Source organism: Pseudophryne corroboree, chromosome 5 (genome assembly GCF_028390025.1).
Source record: "Pseudophryne corroboree isolate aPseCor3 chromosome 5, aPseCor3.hap2, whole genome shotgun sequence".
Classification (NCBI taxonomy): Eukaryota; Metazoa; Chordata; class Amphibia; order Anura; family Myobatrachidae; genus Pseudophryne; species Pseudophryne corroboree.
In genome coordinates, this window is record NC_086448.1 from 250,770,578 (window position 1) to 250,795,042 (window position 24,465).

The 24,465-nt window shown below is 43.6% G+C and overlaps 1 protein-coding gene across 1 annotated transcript in view; it reads left to right on the forward strand.

The window, feature by feature from the left end:
- The first annotated feature begins 20,941 nt into the window (after positions 1–20,941).
- The window catches only part of LRRC3B (leucine rich repeat containing 3B), a 495,918-nt gene continuing 492,394 nt past the window's right edge, over positions 20,942–24,465 (forward strand). The window contains exon 1 of the mRNA XM_063922248.1: positions 20,942–21,014. The gene's annotated coding sequence lies outside the window, so the exon portion shown is untranslated. The remainder of the gene's footprint in view (positions 21,015–24,465) is intronic.

Sequence of the window (24,465 nt, forward strand, 5' to 3'; positions counted from 1 at the left end):
CCAAAGTATTATTAACCTCAAAAACCATAATTTACACTCATTTTCAGTCTATTCTGAATACCTCACACCTCACAATATTATTTTTAGTCCTAAAATTTGCACCGAGGTCGCTGTGTGAGTAAGATAAGCGACCCTAGTGGCCGACACAAACACCGGGCCCATCTAGGAGTGGCACTGCAGTGTCACGCAGGATGTCCCTTCCAAAAAACCCTCCCCAAACAGCACATGACGCAAAGAAAAAAAGAGGCGCAATGAGGTAGCTGTGTGAGTAAGATTAGCGACCCTAGTGGCCGACACAAACACCGGGCCCATCTAGGAGTGGCACTGCAGTGTCACGCAGGATGTCCCTTCCAAAAAACCCTCCCCAAACAGCACATGACGCAAAGAAAAAAAGAGGCGCAATGAGGTAGCTGTGTGAGTAAGATTAGCGACCCTAGTGGCCGACACAAACACCGGGCCCATCTAGGAGTGGCACTGCAGTGTCACGCAGGATGTCCCTTCCAAAAAACCCTCCCCAAACAGCACATGACGCAAAGAAAAAAAGAGGCGCAATGAGGTAGCTGTGTGAGTAAGATTAGCGACCCTAGTGGCCGACACAAACACCGGGCCCATCTAGGAGTGGCACTGCAGTGTCACGCAGGATGTCCCTTCCAAAAAACCCTCCCCAAACAGCACATGACGCAAAGAAAAAAAGAGGCGCAATGAGGTAGCTGACTGTGTGAGTAAGATTAGCGACCCTAGTGGCCGACACAAACACCGGGCCCATCTAGGAGTGGCACTGCAGTGTCACGCAGGATGTCCCTTCCAAAAAACCCTCCCCAATCAGCACATGATGCAAAGAAAAAGAAAAGAAAAAAGAGGTGCAAGATGGAATTGTCCTTGGGCCCTCCCACCCACCCTTATGTTGTATAAACAAAACAGGACATGCACACTTTAACCAACCCATCATTTCAGTGACAGGGTCTGCCACACGACTGTGACTGATATGACGGGTTGGTTTGGACCCCCCCCAAAAAAGAAGCAATTAATCTCTCCTTGCACAAACTGGCTCTACAGAGGCAAGATGTCCACCTCATCTTCACCCTCCGATATATCACCGTGTACATCCCCCTCCTCACAGATTATCAATTCGTCCCCACTGGAATCCACCATCTCAGCTCCCTGTGTACTTTGTGGAGGCAATTGCTGCTGGTCAATGTCTCCGCGGAGGAATTGATTATAATTCATTTTAATGAACATCATCTTCTCCACATTTTCTGGATGTAACCTCGTACGCCGATTGCTGACAAGGTGAGCGGCGGCACTAAACACTCTTTCGGAGTACACACTTGTGGGAGGGCAACTTAGGTAGAATAAAGCCAGTTTGTGCAAGGGCCTCCAAATTGCCTCTTTTTCCTGCCAGTATAAGTACGGACTGTGTGACGTGCCTACTTGGATGCGGTCACTCATATAATCCTCCACCATTCTATCAATGTTGAGAGAATCATATGCAGTGACAGTAGACGACATGTCCGTAATCGTTGTCAGGTCCTTCAGTCCGGACCAGATGTCAGCATCAGCAGTCGCTCCAGACTGCCCTGCATCACCGCCAGCGGGTGGGCTCGGAATTCTGAGCCTTTTCCTCGCACCCCCAGTTGCGGGAGAATGTGAAGGAGGAGATGTTGACAGGTCGCGTTCCGCTTGACTTGACAATTTTGTCACCAGCAGGTCTTTCAACCCCAGCAGACCTGTGTCTGCCGGAAAGAGAGATCCAAGGTAGGCTTTAAATCTAGGATCGAGCACGGTGGCCAAAATGTAGTGCTCTGATTTCAACAGATTGACCACCCGTGAATCCTTGTTAAGCGAATTAAGGGCTGCATCCACAAGTCCCACATGCCTAGCGGAATCGCTCCCTTTTAGCTCCTTCTTCAATGCCTCCAGCTTCTTCTGCAAAAGCCTGATGAGGGGAATGACCTGACTCAGGCTGGCAGTGTCTGAACTGACTTCACGTGTGGCAAGTTCAAAGGGCATCAGAACCTTGCACAACGTTGAAATCATTCTCCACTGCACTTGAGACAGGTGCATTCCACCTACTATATCGTGCTCAATTGTATAGGCTTGAATGGCCTTTTGCTGCTCCTCCAACCTCTGAAGCATATAGAGGGTTGAATTCCACCTCGTTACCACTTCTTGCTTCAGATGATGGCAGGGCAGGTACAGTAGTTTTTGGTGGTGCTCCAGTCTTCTGTACGTGGTGCCTGTACGCCGAAAGTGTCCCGCAATTTTTCTGGCCACCGACAGCATCTCTTGCACGCCCCTGTCGTTTTTTAAAAAATTCTGCACCACCAAATTCAAGGTATGTGCAAAACATGGGACGTGCTGGAATTTGCCCATATTTAATGCACACACAATATTGCTGGCGTTGTCCGATGCCACAAATCCACAGGAGAGTCCAATTGGGGTAAGCCATTCCGCGATGATCTTCCTCAGTTGCCGTAAGAGGTTTTCAGCTGTGTGCGTATTCTGGAAAGCGGTGATACAAAGCGTAGCCTGCCTAGGAAAGAGTTGGCGTTTGCGAGATGCTGCTACTGGTGCCGCCGCTGCTGTTCTTGCGGCGGGAGTCCATACATCTACCCAGTGGGCTGTCACAGTCATATAGTCCTGACCCTGCCCTGCTCCACTTGTCCACATGTCCGTGGTTAAGTGGACATTGGGTACAACTGCATTTTTTAGGACACTGGTGAGTCTTTTTCTGACGTCCGTGTACATTCTCGGTATCGCCTGCCTAGAGGAGTGGAACCTAGATGGTATTTGGTAACGGGGGCACACTGCCTCAATAAATTGTCTAGTTCCCTGTGAACTAACGGCGGATACCGGATGCACGTCTAACACCAACATAGTTGTCAAGGACTCAGTTATCCGCTTTGCAGTAGGATGACTGCTGTGATATTTCATCTTCCTCGCAAAGGACTGTTGAACAGTCAATTGCTTACTGGAAGTAGTACAAGTGGGCTTACGACTTCCCCTCTGGGATGACCATCGACTCCCAGCGGCAACAACAGCAGCGCCAGCAGCAGTAGGCGTTACACGCAAGGATGCATCGGAGGAATCCCAGGCAGGAGAGGACTCGTCAGAATTGCCAGTGACATGGCCTGCAGGACTATTGGCATTCCTGGGGAAGGAGGAAATTGACACTGAGGGAGTTGGTGGGGTGGTTTGCGTGAGCTTGGTTACAAGAGGAAGGGATTTACTGGTCAGTGGACTGCTTCCGCTGTCACCCAAAGTTTTTGAACTTGTCACTGACTTATTATGAATGCGCTGCAGGTGACGTATAAGGGAGGATGTTCCGAGGTGGTTAACGTCCTTACCCCTACTTATTACAGCTTGACAAAGGGAACACACGGCTTGACACCTGTTGTCCGCATTTCTGGTGAAATACCTCCACACCGAAGAGCTGATTTTTTTGGTATTTTCACCTGGCATGTCAATGGCCATATTCCTCCCACGGACAACAGGTGTCTCCCCGGGTGCCTGACTTAAACAAACCACCTCACCATCAGAATCCTCCTGGTCAATTTCCTCCCCAGCGCCAGCAACACCCATATCCTCCTCATCCTGGTGTACTTCAACACTGACATCTTCAATCTGACTATCAGGAACTGGACTGCGGGTGCTCCTTCCAGCACTTGCAGGGGGCGTGCAAATGGTGGAAGGCGCATGCTCTTCACGTCCAGTGTTGGGAAGGTCAGGCATCGCAACCGACACAATTGGACTCTCCTTGTGGATTTGGGATTTCAAAGAACGCACAGTTCTTTGCGGTGCTTTTGCCAGCTTGAGTCTTTTCAGTTTTCTAGCGAGAGGCTGAGTGCTTCCATCCTCATGTGAAGCTGAACCACTAGCCATGAACATAGGCCAAGGCCTCAGCCGTTCCTTGCCACTCCGTGTGGTAAATGGCATATTGGCAAGTTTACGCTTCTCCTCCGACAATTTTATTTTAGGTTTTGGAGTCCTTTTTTTACTGATATTTGGTGTTTTGGTTTTGACATGCTCTGTACTATGCCATTGGGCATCGGCCTTGGCAGACGACGTTGCTGGCATTTCATCGTCTCGGCCATGACTAGTGGCAGCAGCTTCAGCACGAGGTGGAAGTGGATCTTGATCTTTCCCTAATTTTGGAACCTCAAAATTTTTGTTCTCCATATTTTAATAGGCACAACTAAAAGGCACCTCAGGTAAACAATGGAGATGGATGGATTGGATACTAGTATACAATTATGGACGGGCTGCCGAGTGCCGACACAGAGGTAGCCACAGCCGTGAACTACCGCACTGTACTGTGTCTGCTGCTAATATATAGACTGGTTGATAAAGAGATAGTATACTCGTAACTAGTATGTATGTATAAAGAAAGAAAAAAAAACCACGGTTAGGTGGTATATACAATTATGGACGGGCTGCCGAGTGCCGACACAGAGGTAGCCACAGCCGTGAACTACCGCACTGTACTGTGTCTGCTGCTAATATATAGACTGGTTGATAAAGAGATAGTATACTCGTAACTAGTATGTATGTATAAAGAAAGAAAAAAAAACCACGGTTAGGTGGTATATACAATTATGGACGGGCTGCCGAGTGCCGACACAGAGGTAGCCACAGCCGTGAACTACCGCACTGTACTGTGTCTGCTGCTAATATATAGACTGGTTGATAAAGAGATAGTATACTCGTAACTAGTATGTATGTATAAAGAAAGAAAAAAAAACCACGGTTAGGTGGTATATACAATTATGGACGGGCTGCCGAGTGCCGACACAGAGGTAGCCACAGCCGTGAACTACCGCACTGTACTGTGTCTGCTGCTAATATATAGACTGGTTGATAAAGAGATAGTATACTCGTAACTAGTATGTATGTATAAAGAAAGAAAAAAAAACCACGGTTAGGTGGTATATACAATTATGGACGGGCTGCCGAGTGCCGACACAGAGGTAGCCACAGCCGTGAACTACCGCACTGTACTGTGTCTGCTGCTAATATATAGACTGGTTGATAAAGAGATAGTATACTCGTAACTAGTATGTATGTATAAAGAAAGAAAAAAAAACCACGGTTAGGTGGTATATACAATTATGGACGGGCTGCCGAGTGCCGACACAGAGGTAGCCACAGCCGTGAACTACCGCACTGTACTGTGTCTGCTGCTAATATATAGACTGGTTGATAAAGAGATAGTATACTCGTAACTAGTATGTATGTATAAAGAAAGAAAAAAAAACCACGGTTAGGTGGTATATACAATTATGGACGGGCTGCCGAGTGCCGACACAGAGGTAGCCACAGCCGTGAACTACCGCACTGTACTGTGTCTGCTGCTAATATAGACTGGTTGATAAAGAGATAGTATACTCGTAACTAGTATGTATGTATAAAGAAAGAAAAAAAAACCACGGTTAGGTGGTATATACAATTATGGACGGGCTGCCGAGTGCCGACACAGAGGTAGCCACAGCCGTGAACTACCGCACTGTACTGTGTCTGCTGCTAATATAGACTGGTTGATAAAGAGATAGTATACTACTAATATTATATATACTGGTGGTCAGGTCACTGGTCACTAGTCACACTGGCAGTGGCACTCCTGCAGCAAAAGTGTGCACTGTTTTAATATAATATTATGTACTCCTGGCTCCTGCTATAACCTATAACTGGCACTGCAGTAGTGCTCCCCAGTCTCCCCCACAATTATAAGCTGTGTGAGCTGAGCAGTCAGACAGATATATAATATATATAGATGATGCAGCACACTGGCCTGAGCCTGAGCAGTGCACACAGATATGGTATGTGACTGACTGAGTCACTGTGTGTATCGCTTTTTTCAGGCAGAGAACGGATATATTAAATAAACTGCACTGTGTGTCTGGTGGTCACTCACTATATAATATATTATGTACTCCTGGCTCCTGCTATAACCTATAACTGGCACTGCAGTAGTGCTCCCCAGTCTCCCCCACAATTATAAGCTGTGTGAGCTGAGCAGTCAGACAGATAATCAGATATATATAATATTATATATAGATAATAGATGATGCAGCACACTGGCCTGAGCCTGAGCAGTGCACACAGATATGGTATGTGACTGAGTCACTGTGTGCTGTGTATCGCTTTTTTCAGGCAGAGAACGGATTATAAATAAAACTGGTGGTCACTATCAGCAAAACTCTGCACTGTACTGAGTACTCCTAATGCTCCCCAAAATTAGTAAATCAAGTGTCTCTCTAATCTATTCTAAACGGAGAGGACGCCAGCCACGTCCTCTCCCTATCAATCTCAATGCACGTGTGAAAATGGCGGCGACGCGCGGCTCCTTATATAGAATCCGAGTCTCGCGATAGAATCCGAGCCTCGCGAGAATCCGACAGCGTCATGATGACGTTCGGGCGCGCTCGGGTTAACCGAGCAAGGCGGGAAGATCCGAGTCGCTCGGACCCGTGAAAAAAAACATGAAGTTCGTGCGGGTTCGGATTCAGAGAAACCGAACCCGCTCATCTCTACCTAAAACACGTCTCACCTGGCACTCTGCAATGTTACTGTATATCACTTGCATGCCATAGATTGCTGCTATTCGGAGTAGAAGAATTATACTATATCTTCCTTGCCCTGATATGGAATTGAATCTGTGACATATTATGTTGCTTTTATTTTTCAATATTACAGGTTCTAGTATTTAGTAATTCATCCTGCCACCAAACCTCAACAAACTTTATAATGTATGAGTGATGGTTTTCTCTTCCAGACCTCAGCTATTCCGACACTAATTTATGGATGCACAATATTATATGTGGGGATGGGTTGGAGTTGAACTCGGGACCCTGTGAATGCTAATGCGGGACATTAAACCACTGGGCTAAAGTGGATGTCATATAAGTAGAATGGAATTTTTGTAGATTTGATACTGATATATGTAGATAGTGCATGTATGCCATCACCTCTGTTCTCTGATCATTTAGATAGAAATATTTTATTGTTTATACAATAAAAGTAATTTTTAGGTTATGAATATATTGCTATATACTTAATCCACCTTTTGTTATTGTATGATTAGATTAGGATAATTTATGGGTCATTATGAGATTGAATTTTGATTTTGCACATGTGAGAGTAATTCAGGTGTGACAATCAAAGAATTGGATCATGATTGGTCCCCTGATACTTAAATAGTAGGTTGGACAGCCCCATGTTATCCTCTGACGAAACCGCACTTTTACATTGGCGGAGAAACGCGTAAGGACCGGGGCTTACTTCAGATCAGTGTCCCTCCTGTTATCAGCGGCTTACGAGCAAGCAATATCCCTTGGTGCCGTTTCCGTCTGCATGCTGGTCGACTGTGGTGACTCTCCGGTACACCTCGCCAAAGGTGTTTCCCTGCAACTGTGACTGAGATCTGCAACGGGGGCCGTCCACGGATACCTAAAGGATATACTCCTGGCTGTGAGTATAAAGTGGACATTTGCAATCATGGCCCATCAGCACAGTGGGAATGAATGAAAAGGTCTATTTGACACAGATACCGGAGTATAAGCACTTGAAATTCTTGGCCGTTCAGCTACATTAATTAACGGAGTGGGAAGCTGGTGCTATTAGATATATAAGGAGACCTATTAACAAGTACAAAACGTCTACAGCTGTTAAAAACAACAGGCAACAAAGTGTTCCTATATTAGACGGTACACCGTTCAGGACTCTTTAACTATTAATAAAATTGTACCAACTACAAATCTGGACATAAGAATAACGTCCAGGTATCCGCTGCAGCAGGGGGCATTTTTATTGATTTTTATTTATTGATTTTTTATTTATATGTGTATATGAGTTTATATTTATATTTATTTGTATTAATTAGTATATATGTGTGGTATTTTATATATATAATAAATTTGAGCTAAATAGCTATATGCGCTCTCTGATAATTAATTGTTATCTTCCGTAATACGTTTTTATGTGGATAGGTCAGTACTGTCCGGTTGAGAGCAGCATAAGTTCAATCCATATGATCCATATTGTATAAATTAGGTGGTTTTGACGCGCTGGAATTATTTGTTTCTTGTTTTTGTGGTTTTTACTGGTGTGTTTCCAGCAGCGGTTGTAAAATATTGTGCATTTAGAAATGTCTAATTTTAAAAGTGTGACAGATAGACTATTAAGGAGACAGAGGTTGATGGCAGATAATACTATTCAAACTGAAGTTGTGAACACGGATACACCAGAAATGGGCAAGTTATTTTTCGAACTAGAAACTTTATTAAAAACAGAAACTCGCCACTGGTGGGATCAGGTGACACTTACAAAATATCTAGATACAAAAGTGATTCCACGGGGTCTACGTATTCACAAGTCATGTTCATTTAAAGATGACCCTGACTTGACGAAACAATGGAATGATATACTGGATTCCTGTTCATTTTCTCTTATTAGACTTTTAATTAAGTATAGGGAAGAAAAAGTACATAAACTTTCCAGAGAAATTGAAAAGATACAGGAACAGCTTAAACCTTTTGAGACCAATAAGGATTTTGTTGAACGTGATGGGTTGCTAAATATAGAGATTACAGATTTCGAACGATCACTTATTGCTTTCAAAAGGAAAAAACTAGAAAGAGACAATAGAGATTACAACTCGGACCAAGTGAGAACATATAATAGGAAATTTAGGGATGGTGGTTATGAGAGAGAAGGTTATCAAATTAGAAGGAAGGATTATGATGCAAATTTGATTAACAACAAGCATTTCAATACAAATAAAAATAAAAATAGGAGAACGAGTACTTCATCTACATACGATCGATATGAAGTAAAAACAGCCAGTTATGGGGGGGCATTAGGGTATGAGGTTAAACAACAGGAAAGAGGAAAAGGATATAACAAGGAAGGGAATTTTATTCAGGATAGGAGGAGAGGGTCTTTTGAAAGTAGAGGAGCCAGACCCAAAGAACCTTATAGGATGGAGGGTGAATATAGGGTTGAACAGAAATCTAGAAAGGATTTTTTAGGAGTAGGAAGGGGTCATTTAGAAGTACAGAACAGATTTCAACCATTGCACCCAAATACCCCCAAAAGGTCGAGACCAGAAGAACAAGAGGATGTAGAGGAGGAATTAAGACACAACACCAAAAGCGGAAGGCTAGGGTGAGAAATAAGGGAATTTTTAATCTATCATCCAGAGTACTGAGCGAACATGAAAAAGCTGTAATTTCCAAAGGTCTCAAGTTTGCACCATCGGTTAAACCCGATATTTTTGAGCTCTTTGTGGCTCTTAATAGGTACACTAGGGATTTGTGTCGCAAGAGATACTTTATTAATAAATCTTTAAAACAACATGATATTGAAGGTATACCAATCATATTGAACGATGAGGACAATAAAGGATTGGAAATTCTGAACTCATTATTAATGGAGAATGACTACGTTGAACAAAATAGCGAGAGAAGTATGAAAAAGGTTTATGATATCACAGATAGTTTGTACGAGGAGGTTGGGGCTAATAAAGCATTTAAAAAGAAGTCAGAATTCTATCCTGTTCAACATAAAAGTTCTTACATTGAGACCTTTTATACATCAACACTGAATGATTTTCGCTCATTATGTAATAAGAGAAAAGCAGTTGGAAAGGGTGATAATTTGAATATTAATGAAAGACGAGCACTCAAAGCACTAAAAGATGATCATACCATCATCATCAAAAGTGCTGACAAAGGGGGAGGGGTGGTGTTACAAGACAAGGTAGTGTATTATGAAGAAGCATTGAGACAATTGGGTAATGAAAAATTCTACTCTAGACTCCCCTCTAACCCCACAGCCATATATGTTCAGGCATTTAAATCTTTTCTACAACAAGCCCTAACTGAGGGAGCAATTTCTAAGGATGAATATTCCTTTCTTTTTATTCCTTATCCGGTCATTCCCACTTATTATCATCTCCCCAAAATTCATAAGTCTTTGGTAGCACCCCCGGGGCGTCCTATTATATCTGGTGTAGGGTCCCTCACGTCTAATTTGTCGGCATTCGTGGATTCCTTTTTACAACCCCACGTCGTCGAGTTGCAGTCATACATTAGGGACACCAATCACTTTCTGCATCTAGTGAGTGGTATCGAGTGGCGGGAGAGTTATGTACTCCTGACATGTGATGTCGAGTCACTTTACACCAATATCCCCCATCAAGGAGGGATAGAAGCCTGTCGCCACTTTCTGGAAACTATCAATGGACTGTCTCCTGGGCGACGTGGGTTTGTATTGGAATCCATGAATTTTATTTTATCTCACAATTATTTTTTGTTTAATTCACAGTTTTATCTTCAAGTGCACGGTACCGCCATGGGCACGAGGTTCGCGCCGAGCTTTGCCAACTTGTATATGGGGCTCTTTGAGGAGGAATATATTTGGGGGGGCCCCTTCGGCGCGAATCTGGTGCTCTATGGTCGGTACATTGATGATCTGTTTATTATTTGGGATGGGGTTTCTAGTGTGTCTTCTTTTCTTTTATATCTTAATTCTAACACATTTGGGCTTAAATTCAGTCACTCTTGTCACCCTACCCACATTAACTTTTTGGATATTGCTCTCTCGGTTAGGGATAATAAGTTGGTCACCCAAACCTATAGAAAGGAGGTGGATTGCAGCAGCTTTTTAAATTACGGCAGTTGCCACCACCGCAAATGGAAGGACAATATACCCATGGGACAATATCTTAGGATGAAGCGTAACTGTACCGATGAATGTACATTTTATGAACAGTCCGATCTCCTTACATGTGCGTTTTTAGACCAGGGATATCCGAAGAAATTACTGGCGGATTCCCTTGAGAGGGCGTCCATCAGAGAAAGGAGTTCTCTCCTTCTTACGACTAAAAATTCAGTAGTACAGAAAACGGGTCCGGACAATAATCAGATTATGCCTTTTATAACAAAATATAATATATGTGCTGAGGATGTTAGGAAAATTATAAAGAAAAATTTTGGACTCTTGAAATTAGATAAGGTTCTTAATCCATGTTTGGGGGATTCAGCTAGGGTGGTGTTTCAGAAGGCTAAGAACCTAAAGAATCACTTGTCTCCAAGTTTCTTTCAAGATAACACACAATCAGTGGTCAAGAAAACCTGGTTAAATCAAAGTGTAGGCTGTTTTAGATGTGGTAAGATCAACTGTATCACTTGTAAATTTATAATACATAGAAGTATCTCATTTAAATCAACAACACTAGGATTGGAATTTGCAATTGAGAATTTTATTAATTGTCAGCAGACATATGTCGTCTATTTAATAAGCTGCATATGTGGAAAACAATATGTGGGGAGGACAGTTAGGAGTCTTAATACAAGGTTCTTAGAACATAGACGGAATGTCCTCAAGAAGAATCCTCACCACAGTGTGTCAAGACATGTAACCTATCAACATGATGGCAATGTAGAGTCACTGAAGGTGCAAGGTATTGAGTCTGTGGCCCCCACCTCCAGGGGAGGCGACAGGTTCAATAAATTGTGCACAAGGGAGGCATTTTGGATTTTCAACTTGGGCACTTTGGTGCCCGAAGGTTTGAATGAGAATATGGAGATTAATAATATTAGATGATATTCAAGTGCCCATAGGACCTTTTTCTTGTTTTTTCCACCTCTCCATCACTATCCTTTCCCTCCTTTTCTGTTTTTTCCTGTTTTTTATGTATTTATATATACACGATAAACAGTGATAATAATAATATTTTCATGGATTATGGAATTTCCAATCTTGTGAGTTGTTGGTTCCCATTTGTACTTTGAAAAGTATAGTATATTTGGAACTACAGTTTGCAATAAAACCCTTTGAAGAGTTTGCAGGATGCATTTAATGTACTTTCTATTATTACACAGAATCAGAATTATGCACTCATCATAAAGTATGGGAGCACGTAACTAATAAATATATACACATAAATAATAATGAAGGAGACAACTAAAAATATTAATACAAAATATAAATAATGAAAAATATATAAAAAACATAATGTTTAAAATCAATATTATATGTGGGGATGGGTTGGAGTTGAACTCGGGACCCTGTGAATGCTAATGCGGGACATTAAACCACTGGGCTAAAGTGGATGTCATATAAGTAGAATGGAATTTTTGTAGATTTGATACTGATATATGTAGATAGTGCATGTATGCCATCACCTCTGTTCTCTGATCATTTAGATAGAAATATTTTATTGTTTATACAATAAAAGTAATTTTTAGGTTATGAATATATTGCTATATACTTAATCCACCTTTTGTTATTGTATGATTAGATTAGGATAATTTATGGGTCATTATGAGATTGAATTTTGATTTTGCACATGTGAGAGTAATTCAGGTGTGACAATCAAAGAATTGGATCATGATTGGTCCCCTGATACTTAAATAGTAGGTTGGACAGCCCCATGTTATCCTCTGACGAAACCGCACTTTTACATTGGCGGAGAAACGCGTAAGGACCGGGGCTTACTTCAGATCAGTGTCCCTCCTGTTATCAGCGGCTTACGAGCAAGCAATATCCCTTGGTGCCGTTTCCGTCTGCATGCTGGTCGACTGTGGTGACTCTCCGGTACACCTCGCCAAAGGTGTTTCCCTGCAACTGTGACTGAGATCTGCAACGGGGGCCGTCCACGGATACCTAAAGGATATACTCCTGGCTGTGAGTATAAAGTGGACATTTGCAATCATGGCCCATCAGCACAGTGGGAATGAATGAAAAGGTCTATTTGACACAGATACCGGAGTATAAGCACTTGAAATTCTTGGCCGTTCAGCTACATTAATTAACGGAGTGGGAAGCTGGTGCTATTAGATATATAAGGAGACCTATTAACAAGTACAAAACGTCTACAGCTGTTAAAAACAACAGGCAACAAAGTGTTCCTATATTAGACGGTACACCGTTCAGGACTCTTTAACTATTAATAAAATTGTACCAACTACAAATCTGGACATAAGAATAACGTCCAGGTATCCGCTGCAGCAGGGGGCATTTTTATTGATTTTTATTTATTGATTTTTTATTTATATGTGTATATGAGTTTATATTTATATTTATTTGTATTAATTAGTATATATGTGTGGTATTTTATATATATAATAAATTTGAGCTAAATAGCTATATGCGCTCTCTGATAATTAATTGTTATCTTCCGTAATACGTTTTTATGTGGATAGGTCAGTACTGTCCGGTTGAGAGCAGCATAAGTTCAATCCATATGATCCATATTGTATAAATTAGGTGGTTTTGACGCGCTGGAATTATTTGTTTCTTATATAGGAACCAACCATGCAATGCTTGGATAATCTGAGTATTTGAAATCCTTTAGCATAACTAAGAACATTGTTAATTAAGATCTGTGGATAAAATAAATCCCCATTTTTACACAATCCATAAATAGAAAAACTCAAACAACACCCATTTCCTGTGAAGCCATAGGTCTTTTTTACTAGGCTTACAAAGTGCTGGAGTACCATTAAGCCAAACCCAGAGGTTAGAGGGCACATTCAGAGTTGGACACATGTCACGATTTGTGACTCAGGCTTACCTGCGGATGGCTTCGGCATGGGAGTTATGGACACCGGAACTGGAATGAAACGAGGAAACAGAATATAGCTCTTTCGTATAAATGGGTGGTGGCAGTGAAAACCACATTGTAAGGTTTAAGCTCGAGGATAAGATATTGCAGTAGGTGGTACTAGAGATGTTTGATCATTTGTGAAGAGCTTTTGAGCTGAACTGGATTAATACTGGACTGGTGTGCTGACCGGGCTTGTACCGGGATGATGAAACTTAGAATGGGTGCCGGACTGGAGTGCTGACCAGTCTGGAACTGGGATTATGACACTTGGGATGAGACTCTGTGTCAGGAATCGGCGTTCAGCTGCGTCTCACTTACCAGTGCGCTGGTGTGCAGGCCTCTGGAGGTCATGGCCCCAGTCGCGGCTGCATGGATTCGCAGACCGCGAGCATCATCTTCAGTGTCGCTGAGTACCCCTGAGTCTGGTCCCATGTGTGACTTGCTGTGTGCCGGCGTCCGGCCTGTATGGGCGCAGCCATGACACCTGCACTCAGCTGACCCAGGCATCCAATCCAGCACTGTGCTTCCAGCCAGAGTTCAGTGACCAATCACTGCAGAGCAAGGGGTATAAGTTTCAGTCCATGGCTCAGTCACATGGCCTCGGACAACGAGTCACATATGGTGTGTCTAGTTCTCCTGGTTCCTGTGTTCCTGTTTCCAGCGATTCACCGTGGTTACTTTCATCGTTCCATTCATCACTCTGTTTACTCCGGATTTCAGCCACAGCCTGCCGCAGCTCATCAGCAGTAAGAGACTCTCCTCAGGTGTTCACTACATTGCTTTACCTGTGCACTTTGTTATCTATGGGGGTCATTCCGAGTTGTTTGCTCGTTGCCGACTTTCGCTATATTGCGATTAGTCGCTTACTGCACATGCGCAAGGTTCGCAGAGCGCATGCGCTTAGTTATTTTACACAAAAGTTAGGTATTTTACTCACGGCATAACGAAGATTTTTCATCGCTCTGGTGATCGTACTGTGATTGACAGGAAGTGGATGTTTCTGGGCGTGTGCGAAAAAACGCTGGCGTTTCTGGGAAAAACGCGGGAGTGTCTGAAGAAACGGGGGAGTGTCTGGGCGAACGCTGGGTGTGTTTGTGACGTCAAACCAGGAACGAAACTGACTGAACTGATCGCAATGGCTGAGTAAGTCTGGAGCTACTCAGAAACTGCTAAGAAATTTCTATTCACAGTTCTGCGAATCTTTCGTTCGCAATTCTGCTAAGCTAAGATACACTCCCAGAGGGCGGCGGCTTAGCGTGTGCAATGCTGCTAAAAGCAGCTAGCGAGCGAACAACTCGGAATGAGGGCCTATATATCAACCTGTGCATTTCAGCAGTTAAACGAAACTTGTTGTATTGGGACTGTCTCCTGCTTGGGCCTTGCGTGGCCGTAAGGACTTGTGTTATACAGAGACTGTGTGCTTCTCAAGTATTAACGGAGTTCTGTTTACAAATCCATTTGCATTCAGTTACCAGCTTATTCCGTATTGTGTCATACAGAGACTGTGCTCTTCTCAAGTATTACCGGAGTTCTGTTTACCAATTCATTTGCATTCAATTACCAAGTTACTTCATATTCTGTTGCTAAAGACTTTCAGTTATTTCTTGGATTCAGTTATCAATCATTATTTGCTTCATTGCCGGTTCTAATTTATTATTCACTGTTATATCATTTGCTCTGTGACCTCTGTGCTAATAAACATCAGCGCATATGTGCAGGACTTTTATATTGCCTCCACGCTTTGTACATCGCACCAACACTGACCCACTAGTGCCCCCTCCAGGGACAGACAAAACCAGAGACCTGACACTCTGGTAATTCTGGACTGAGCCAGTGAGGCTTTAGTAAAACCAGACTGGATCCGGAGAAGCTTGGTAGAACCAGACTGGAACCGGAGAGACTTGTAGAACCGGACTGGAAACAGTAAAGCTTAGTAGAAACGGACTGGAACTGGTGAGACTTGTAGAGCCGGACTGAAATTGGTGAGGCTTGTAGAACCGGACTGGAACCGATAAGGCATGTAGAACCAGATTGGAACACGTGAGGCTTGTAGAACTAGACTGGAACTGGTGAGAGCCTGGTGCATAGATGGCAATTGCTGTAACTCGGGAAGCAGGACTTTAGCAGTCACAGTAGGGTTGTGAGTGAGTTGCTTAGGGCCAGAATGCTGCAGCTGAACTTTCTTTGAACCCCCTGCTGGGCTGTGATTGGCTGCAAGGAAACTGGCTGGCCGGACTGAGGCTTAGGTTGGTGAAGTGGATATCAGCTGGAAATTATAGAATGCAGCAATGTCAGATAATATCATAGTACAGCATACAGGAGCTTGAATAAACCTCAGGCATACAAATAGTAACCAGCTGGTCTGAGAACACTGCTGCAATCTGGAGTCTGTGCACCTGTGCAAACATCCTGGGAATGTGCTGCAGCTTGGAAAATATTATGCACAGCAGATACTGGTGTCAGAGAATGAAGCAAGGTTGAGTAAACTTTGGGATACTGCAGAAAATCCTGGCATGTATGACAAGAGGCTAAGGTAAGACACAGGGCTGGTTACTACAACATAGGTACCTTAAGTCAGATTCTTGACAGTACTCCCCTCTCTTTTTACTGTTGCCCCTGGACACCTTCTTGGCTTGGAAAGATATTTCAAATGAAAGTTCTGAATCAGTCGTGGGGCATGGACATTTGATAATTTAACCCAGGACTTCTCCTCTGTCCATATCCTTTCTAGTCAATAAGGTACTGAAGATGTCCTTGGTGACAGACGGAATCAAGAATCTTAGCAATTTCAAATTCAACACCTTTACTAGTCTGGACTTGTGAGAACTTAGAACCAGAGGATTGGAAATGGTTGAGCACTAAAGGTCGGAGGAGAGAAATATGAAAGAAGTTAGGGATTCAGAAATGACCTGAAAGCTTGAGCTTGTATACCAAGGGGTTTATGACTCTCTCCACTGGAAATGGCCCTATGAATCTCGGCGCAAGCTTCATAGTCGGGACTTTGAGTCCTAAGTTTTGTGTACAAAGTCAGACTTGATCCCTAGGTTTGAATTCTGGCACAGTACGTTTCCTATCAGCAAAGAGTTTGTAACATCTGGAAGCTTTCTTTAACAAGACTTGAATTGTTTCCAAACCCGTGCAAGTTGCCCTAATTAAGAAGAGGCTACTGGTACATCTAATATGGTAACAGCTGAAATTCTAGTATGCGTGGATGCTGACTGTAGTTTGCAACAAATTGAGTCATGTTAGTGGCCGTATCATAATGGAAGTTATATGAGAACTCTGCCCAGGCTAGAAATTTGAACCAGTCATCTTGAGACGAGGAGATATATAAATAAAGAAAGTCTCCAACTCTTGGTCCTCCCTTTTAACCTGTTCATTGGTCTGGGGGTGATATTTGGAAGAAAAGTTAAGTTTCATTTTCATTGTTGCACATAGGGGCTAATTCAGACCTGGTCACTCGGTAGCTGTATTTTGCAGTCCTGCGTTTGCATAGTTGCCGCCCACCAGGGAGTGTATTTTAGCTGTACAAGTATGCGATCGCATGTGCAGCTGAGCATTACAAAAAGATCTTGTGCAGTTTCTGAATAGCCCAGGACTTACTCAACCACTGCGATCACTTCAGCCTATCCGGGAACAAAAATTGACGACAGACACCCGCCCTGCAAATGCTTGGACACACCTGTGTTTTTCCAACCAATCTCTGAAAATGGTCAGTTGCCACCCACAAATGCCTTCTTCCTGTCAATCTCCTTGCGATCGGCTGTGTGAATGGATTCTTCATAAAACCCATCGCACAGCAACGATCCACTTTATACCCGTGCTACGTACCTGTGCATTGCGGTGCATATGCATGCGCAGTTCTGACCTGATCGCAGTGCTGCAAAAAATGCTAGCGAGCGATCATGTGTGAATTACCCCCATAGTGCCCACTAGACTTTAGCAACGAACTACACACTTCGATCAGAGACTATATCCAGTGCTAAAAAAATGTAATCTGAAGATCTCCCAGAAGAAAACTTGGGCCAACTTGGCTGCTGTTGGTAGACCAGTCAAAGGGATAAAGTGAGCCATTTTAGTAAAATGATAGGCCACTCAGTAATGAAGTCCATAGCTATAGGGGACCAGGGTTGAGTTTGTGAAGACGTGGCTCAGTCACCACGTCACCAGTTCGAACTGAGGAAGCCGCTGAGTGTGTTGGAAGGTGGTGAAACGCGTTTTCATGGTGACTGAGCCAAGGACAATCACCTCCTGCATATTGACGCCAATACCAGCTTGTGTCTTTGCACAATATCCAGTGTATCTGCAATTACGGCTAACTACCAGCAGAGGGAGCCTGAACACTGTGGACAGTCCCTGATTATACCTACTCCAGAAAATCTGCATAAACAGATAAGCACCAGCAGAGGGAGCTAAGGTACGGGTTTGTTTCAACTTTATATCTTTTGGAGGAGATGTAATGGCAAAAAATGCATGGTAAATATCCATTTATCTCAACCAGTGTGTGCACACATGTTCATTTAGAGCACCAATAAATTTGGGACATATGAACACATTGAGTGTTTGAAAAGCAGCCTTATGTCGAGTCATGTTCAGTCCAGTGGACATTGCTAAATAACAGTAATAATAAGGATCAAGCCTCTGAAGATTTAGTTATTTTAATTAGTCATATATGGACTTTTTGAATAATGGTCCAATGAATTCAATAATGTATATCATATATTGATCTAGTGTATTTTATCTTGAAATCGAACCTGGAAAAGAATAGAGCCCACCGAGCTTGCAGAGAGTGCAGACATTGAGCTAATTTTAGATAGAGCAGGTTTTCGTGGTCGGAGAAGATGGTAATATCATGTTTAGCACCTTCTAACAGATACCTCCATTCTTCAAGTGCCAACTTTATGGCCAGGAGTTCTTGGTCGCCGATGGCATCATCTTTCTCTGCTGATGATAATTTTTTTGAGTAGTATCTACAGGGATGGAGTTTCTTATTTATGGTGTATTGTGAGAGAATCGCCCCAACACCATTAGTTGATGCATCTACCTCAATAATAAATGGTACTTCCAGATTGGGCTGCTGAAGAACTGGGGCAGTTGTGAAGGCTTGCTTGAGATGATGGAAAGCTGAAACTGCAGCGGGAGGCCATTAAGTGAGATAAACTCCTTTATCTATTGAACACATAATTGGAGAAACAATAGAGGAGAAACAAGATAATAGGAACCTCGAAGACACATTTGGACAAATTCCCATAAAGATGAGGGGATTGAAGTCAGAGTAAAACTTCTCTCACTTGGAGACGATGGGTTTCCAAATCCTGTGAAAAATGAGTTTCTTGTCCAGGTACACAACTACGAACTTGTGAAGGACAACATGGAAGATTTTGTTTATGATGTGCTGGAAGACCGCTGTAGCATTGCAGAGACCAAACAGCATGACCAAATACTTGTAGTGACCATCTCTGGTGTTGAAGGCAGTCTTCCACTCATCTTCCTCTTTTATACATATGAAATTGTAGGCTCCTCTCAGATCCAGCTTAGTGAAGATGGTAGCACCCCGTACCCGATCAAAAAGTTCAGTAATTAGGGGCAATGGGTATCTATTCTTTAAAGTTCTCTCATTTAAGCCACAACAATCAATGCAAGGCTGAAGGACTCCATATTTTTTCTTCACAAAGAAAAAGCCAGCCCTGGCTGGTGAACTAGAAGGCCGGATGAATCCCTTCTTACTCGGACATGGCTTGGGACTCAGGTACAGATAGTGGGTAAGTGCGCCCCCTTGGAGGAACCTTGCCTGGAATCAGGTTGAACAGGCAAATCCATGGTCGATGAGGTGACAACTTATCAGCGGCTTGCTCAGAAAACACATCAGAGAATTCCTGATAGGCTCCAGGAAGAGTAGGGAAAGAAGAGGGTAGAGGATTCTTTTCCAACCCACATAAGGGCAACACTTGAGTAAAACACTTGTGAGAGCATCCAGAACCCCAGGCTAGAATCTGCGAAGTAGGCGAGTCGATATGCTCCTACCTTAAATACCACCACCTTAGTAGAATGAGAAATAGTTCCTTCCTTGATCCGACTCCCATTAACTGCAGTGAGAACAACCTGCTGGGACCAACGCTTAAGTGGCAAACAAAGTTCTTGCGCTATGGCAGAAGAGATAAAGTTCCCAGCAGCCCCTGAGTCCACTAGGGCTGTGCAGACATGGAAGTTGGATGGAGTTTCAAGAGTTAGGGTGTGTACACACGGTGAGATAAATCTGTAAGATTTTGACTATATAGTCAAAATCTTATGAAAAGTTAGTGCATAATTCATGGTGCTAAGCAGCTTGCGATACAGATTCGATCCGATGCATGCTCCCGTGGGGTCGGTATCGTAAGGCTAGATAGACTGTGCAGGCAAGTCAATCTTGACTATCTAGTATAAAGTATAGTCAAAATTGGCACTTAGTCAAAATCGTACATAGACAAAATCTCAAGCACAGATAGTCAAAATCTGTCCTATCTGTGCTATCTGGGCTCTGGGGGAGTTCAAGGGAAATCGCATGGTCAAAATCGAACATAGCAGGGATCTCACCGTGTGTACACACCCTAACAGTGATAACACAATCGTACTTGGGAGGAGGCTTCTTTGTTACTCCCAACCTGACTCCTCCTGTACAGGTTAGGACTTTTGCTGGGAAGCAGAGGTTCTCAGGAAGTGGTTGGGTGAAGCACAATAGAGGCATAACTTCTCACGACGATGATGGAGACGTTCATCCTTGGTGAGTCGAGAAAGATCAGTTTGCATTGTCTAGTAGAACCGGACTGGAACCGGTGAGACTTGGAGAACCAAACTGGAACTGGTGAGACTTGTAGAACTGGACTGGAACTGGTGAGGCTAAAAGAACCAGACTGGAACTAGTGAGGCTTGTAGAACTGGACTGGAACCATTAAGGCTTGTAAAACCGGATTGGAACTGGTGAGAGTCTGGTGCATAGATGGCAATCACTGTAACTCAGGAAGCAGGACTTCAGTAGTCACAGTAGGGTTGTGACTGGGTTGCTCAGGCCCAGAATGCTGCAGCTGGACTTTCTTTGAACCCCCTGCCGGGCTGTGATTGGCTGCAGGGAAACTGGCTGGCCGGACTGAGACTTAGGTTGGTGAAGTGGAGATCAGCTGGAAAATCATGTAATACAGCAATGTCAGAGAATATCACAGTACTGCACACAGGAGCTTGAATAAACCTCAGGCACACAAATAGTTACCAGCTGGTCTTAGAACACTTCTGCAAACTGAAGTCTGTGCACCTGTGCAATCAGCCTGGGAAACTAGTATGCACAGCAGATACTGGAGTCAGAGAATGAAGCAAGGCTGAGTAAACTCTGGGACACTGCAGAAAATCCTGGCATGTATGACAAGAGGCTGAGGTAAGACACAGGGCTGGTTACTATAACATAGGTAACTTAAGTCAGGTTCTTGACACGTGTAAAACACATCCAAAGAAAAAAGTATTTGCTACCTTGGCAGAGATGTTTCATAGCTTGGAGAAAGATAAAGTGTAGAGGAATAAGGTAATTTCCAATAATCTTCTGTTATCTTTCAAACAAAGCCTTTAAATTGACAATTAGAAACTGACTGTTACTTTTATCTCTCTTCACTTTCTCTCCCTCCAATGTTTGATATATCTGCCCCCTAGTCTAAGTTGCCTGCAGATAATAAATAATAGCAATTATGCTGGAAAAATATAGGCGAAATAAAAGCTTACACCACAGCAATGTGCTACCAGCTGTGGTGCTTATCAAGAAATCCAAACGCTAGGCATTAATGAAGGAAAATAATATATAATAATGGGTTAATTCAGACCTGATCGTAGATGTGCTAAATTTAGCACATCTACGATCAGCTTCCCTGACATGTGGGGGGACTTCCAGCACAGGGCTAGTCCGCCCCGCATGTCAGGCCCAACCCCCCCGTAGAAGAACAAAAGCATCGCACAGCGGCAATGCTTTTGTACTGGAAGAGTAGCTCCCCACCAGTGCAGCTCCTGCGCGCTGGCAGAGAGCTACTCGGCACTGCACGGGTCACATCGGCGGCGTGTGACATCACGCAGCCACCACGGCCCACCCCCCTAATGGTCCAGCAAGCCTGCGTTGCCAGGACCGCACCCACTAAGTGGCGGCCAAATGCCGCCGGCCGCCCCCCTCCCGCCCAGCGACCGCCTCTACCTGTCAATCAGGCAGAGGCGATCGCAGGGCTAAGACAGCCGTCGGCTGTCTGGCATGTGCCAGGGCACTGCGGCGCCGGCGCATGCGCAGTTCAGCGATCAGGGGCATATCCAGCAGCGATCAGAGGCATATCCATCACAATTCTTCTAGAGAGACACTTCTCTGCAGAAGTTATTAATTTTATGACCTATAATAGTGCCTAGTTCATTTGCTGAACCATAGTAGAGCCTTATTTAATGTTATGCTCCACAGCAGTGCCCTAGTTTCTTTTATGAATCGTAGTAGTGCTAAAGTTCACCCTATGTCACATTTCAGAGCTGCCGGTACACATTATGCCGCACAGTACCCGCAATTCACATTATGATATATAGTGCTCCTCGTTCATATTGTGCCTCATTATACTGTAGTTCCCCGGTTCATATTATATATCATTAAAATGCCCTCCAGTTCATTTTATACCAAACTACAATGAGCAGGTCCAGGGGCATACCTAGATATATTACAGGCCCTAAGGAAAAAGTTTGAAAGGACCCCTAGATAACACCCAATGGTGAAAAATGTATATAACACATGTAACTTTGACAGTGAAGGTGGGCCCTTCTCAACTCTGGGCCCCATAGCAGCTGCACTGCCTGCACCTATGGTAGCTACGCCCTTGGCACCGATCAGGTCTGAATTAGCCCCAATATTCAGAGTCTCATTGTGTATGTTTGTGTATGCTTGTACATTGTGTAGGGATTGTTTAATATTGTGTGCAGGAGAGCACAAAACTTTATAAATAGCAATGGCACTTTTGGTGAACAGTTGGTGTTTATTGCGTGGAAATGGGAATTTCTCTAACTTTTTTTGTGTTGTGTATTCCTTTATAGTAGAGATGAGCGGGTTCGGTTCTCCGAGATCCGAACCCCCCCGAACTTCACCTATTTTACACGGTTCTGAGGCAGCCTCAGATCTTCCCGCCTTGCTCGGTTAACCCGAACGCGGCCGAACGTCATCATCCCGCTGTTGGATTCTCACGAGATTCGTATTCTATATAAAGAGCCGCGCGCCGCCGCCATTTTCACTCGTGCATTGGAGATTGAACGGAGAGGACGTGGCTGCGTTCTCTCCCTGAAAAGCTCTGTATCTGTGCTCAGTGTGCTGCAAATATCTGTGCTCAGTGTGCTGCAAATATCTGTGCTCAGTGTGCTGAAAATATCTACGTTCTCTGCCTGAAAACACTCCATATCTGTGCTCAGTGTGTTGCAAATATCTGTGCTCAGTGTGCTGCATTGTGGGGACCACCAGTATATAATTATAGTAGTACAGTACAGTATGGTATCCGTTCACATGGTCGACCATGTTATGGTCGACAGTCATTAGGTCGACCACTATTGGTCGACATTGACGTGGTCGACATGGACACATGGTCGACACATGAAAATGGTCGACACATGAAAAGGTCGACATGAGTTTTTTAACTTTTTTTTCTTTTGGGGAACTTTTCCATACTTTACGATCCACATGGACTACGATTGGAACGGTAAAGTGTGCCGAGCGAAGCGGTAGCGGAGCGAAGGCACCATGCCCGAAGCATGGCGAGCGAAGCGAGCCATGCGAGGGGACGCGGTGCACTAATTGGGGTTCCCAGTCACTTTACGCAAAAAAGGACACCCAAAAAAGTAAAAAAACTCATGTCGACCTTTTCATATGTCGACCTTTCATGTGTCGACCATTTTCATGTGTCGACCATGTGTCCATGTCGACCATGTCAATGTCTACCAATAGTGGTCGACCTAATGACTGTCGACCATAACATGGTCGACCATTCATACCGGAACCGAGCAGTATATAGTAGGACAGTGCAGCATTTTGGTGACCAGCAGTATACATATAGTATAGTACAGTAGGCCATTGCTGTATCTTGCAGCTCTGTGTCAAGTATACTATCCATATCTGTGCTGCATTATTGTGAGCAGTATATAGTAGGACAGTGCAGCATTTTGGTGACCAGCAGTATACATATACAGTAGTACAGTACAGTAGGCCATTGCTGTATCTTGCAGCTGTGTCAAGTATACTATCCATATCTGTGCTGCATTGTTGTGAGCAGTATATAGTAGGACAGTGCAGCATTTTGGTGACCAGCAGTATACATATAGTACAGTACAGTAGGCCATTGCTGTATCTTGCAGCTCTGTGTCACTTCTAGTATCCTGATCAGTGCTCAATATCTGCTGCATTGTAGTGACCAGTATGTATACTGTACTGTGCGACGCGTGTTATACACCTGGTGATTTTATACATCCTGTAATCTGTACTGAGTGATGTGTGAGATACACCTGGGGATTATACACCCTGTATACTGTACTGTGTGGCATGTGATACACCTGGTGATTTTTATACACCCTTTATATTGTACTGTGCAATGTTTGTGATACACCTGGTGTTTATACACCCTGTATACTGTACTGAGCGATGTGTGAGATACACCTTGGGATTATACACCCTATATACTTTACTGAGCGATGTGTGAGATACACCTGGGGATTATACACCCTATATACTGTACTGTGCGTTGTGTGAGATACACCTGGTGATTATACACCCTATATACTGTACTGAGTGATGTGTGAGATACACCTGGGGATTATACACCCTATATACTGTACTG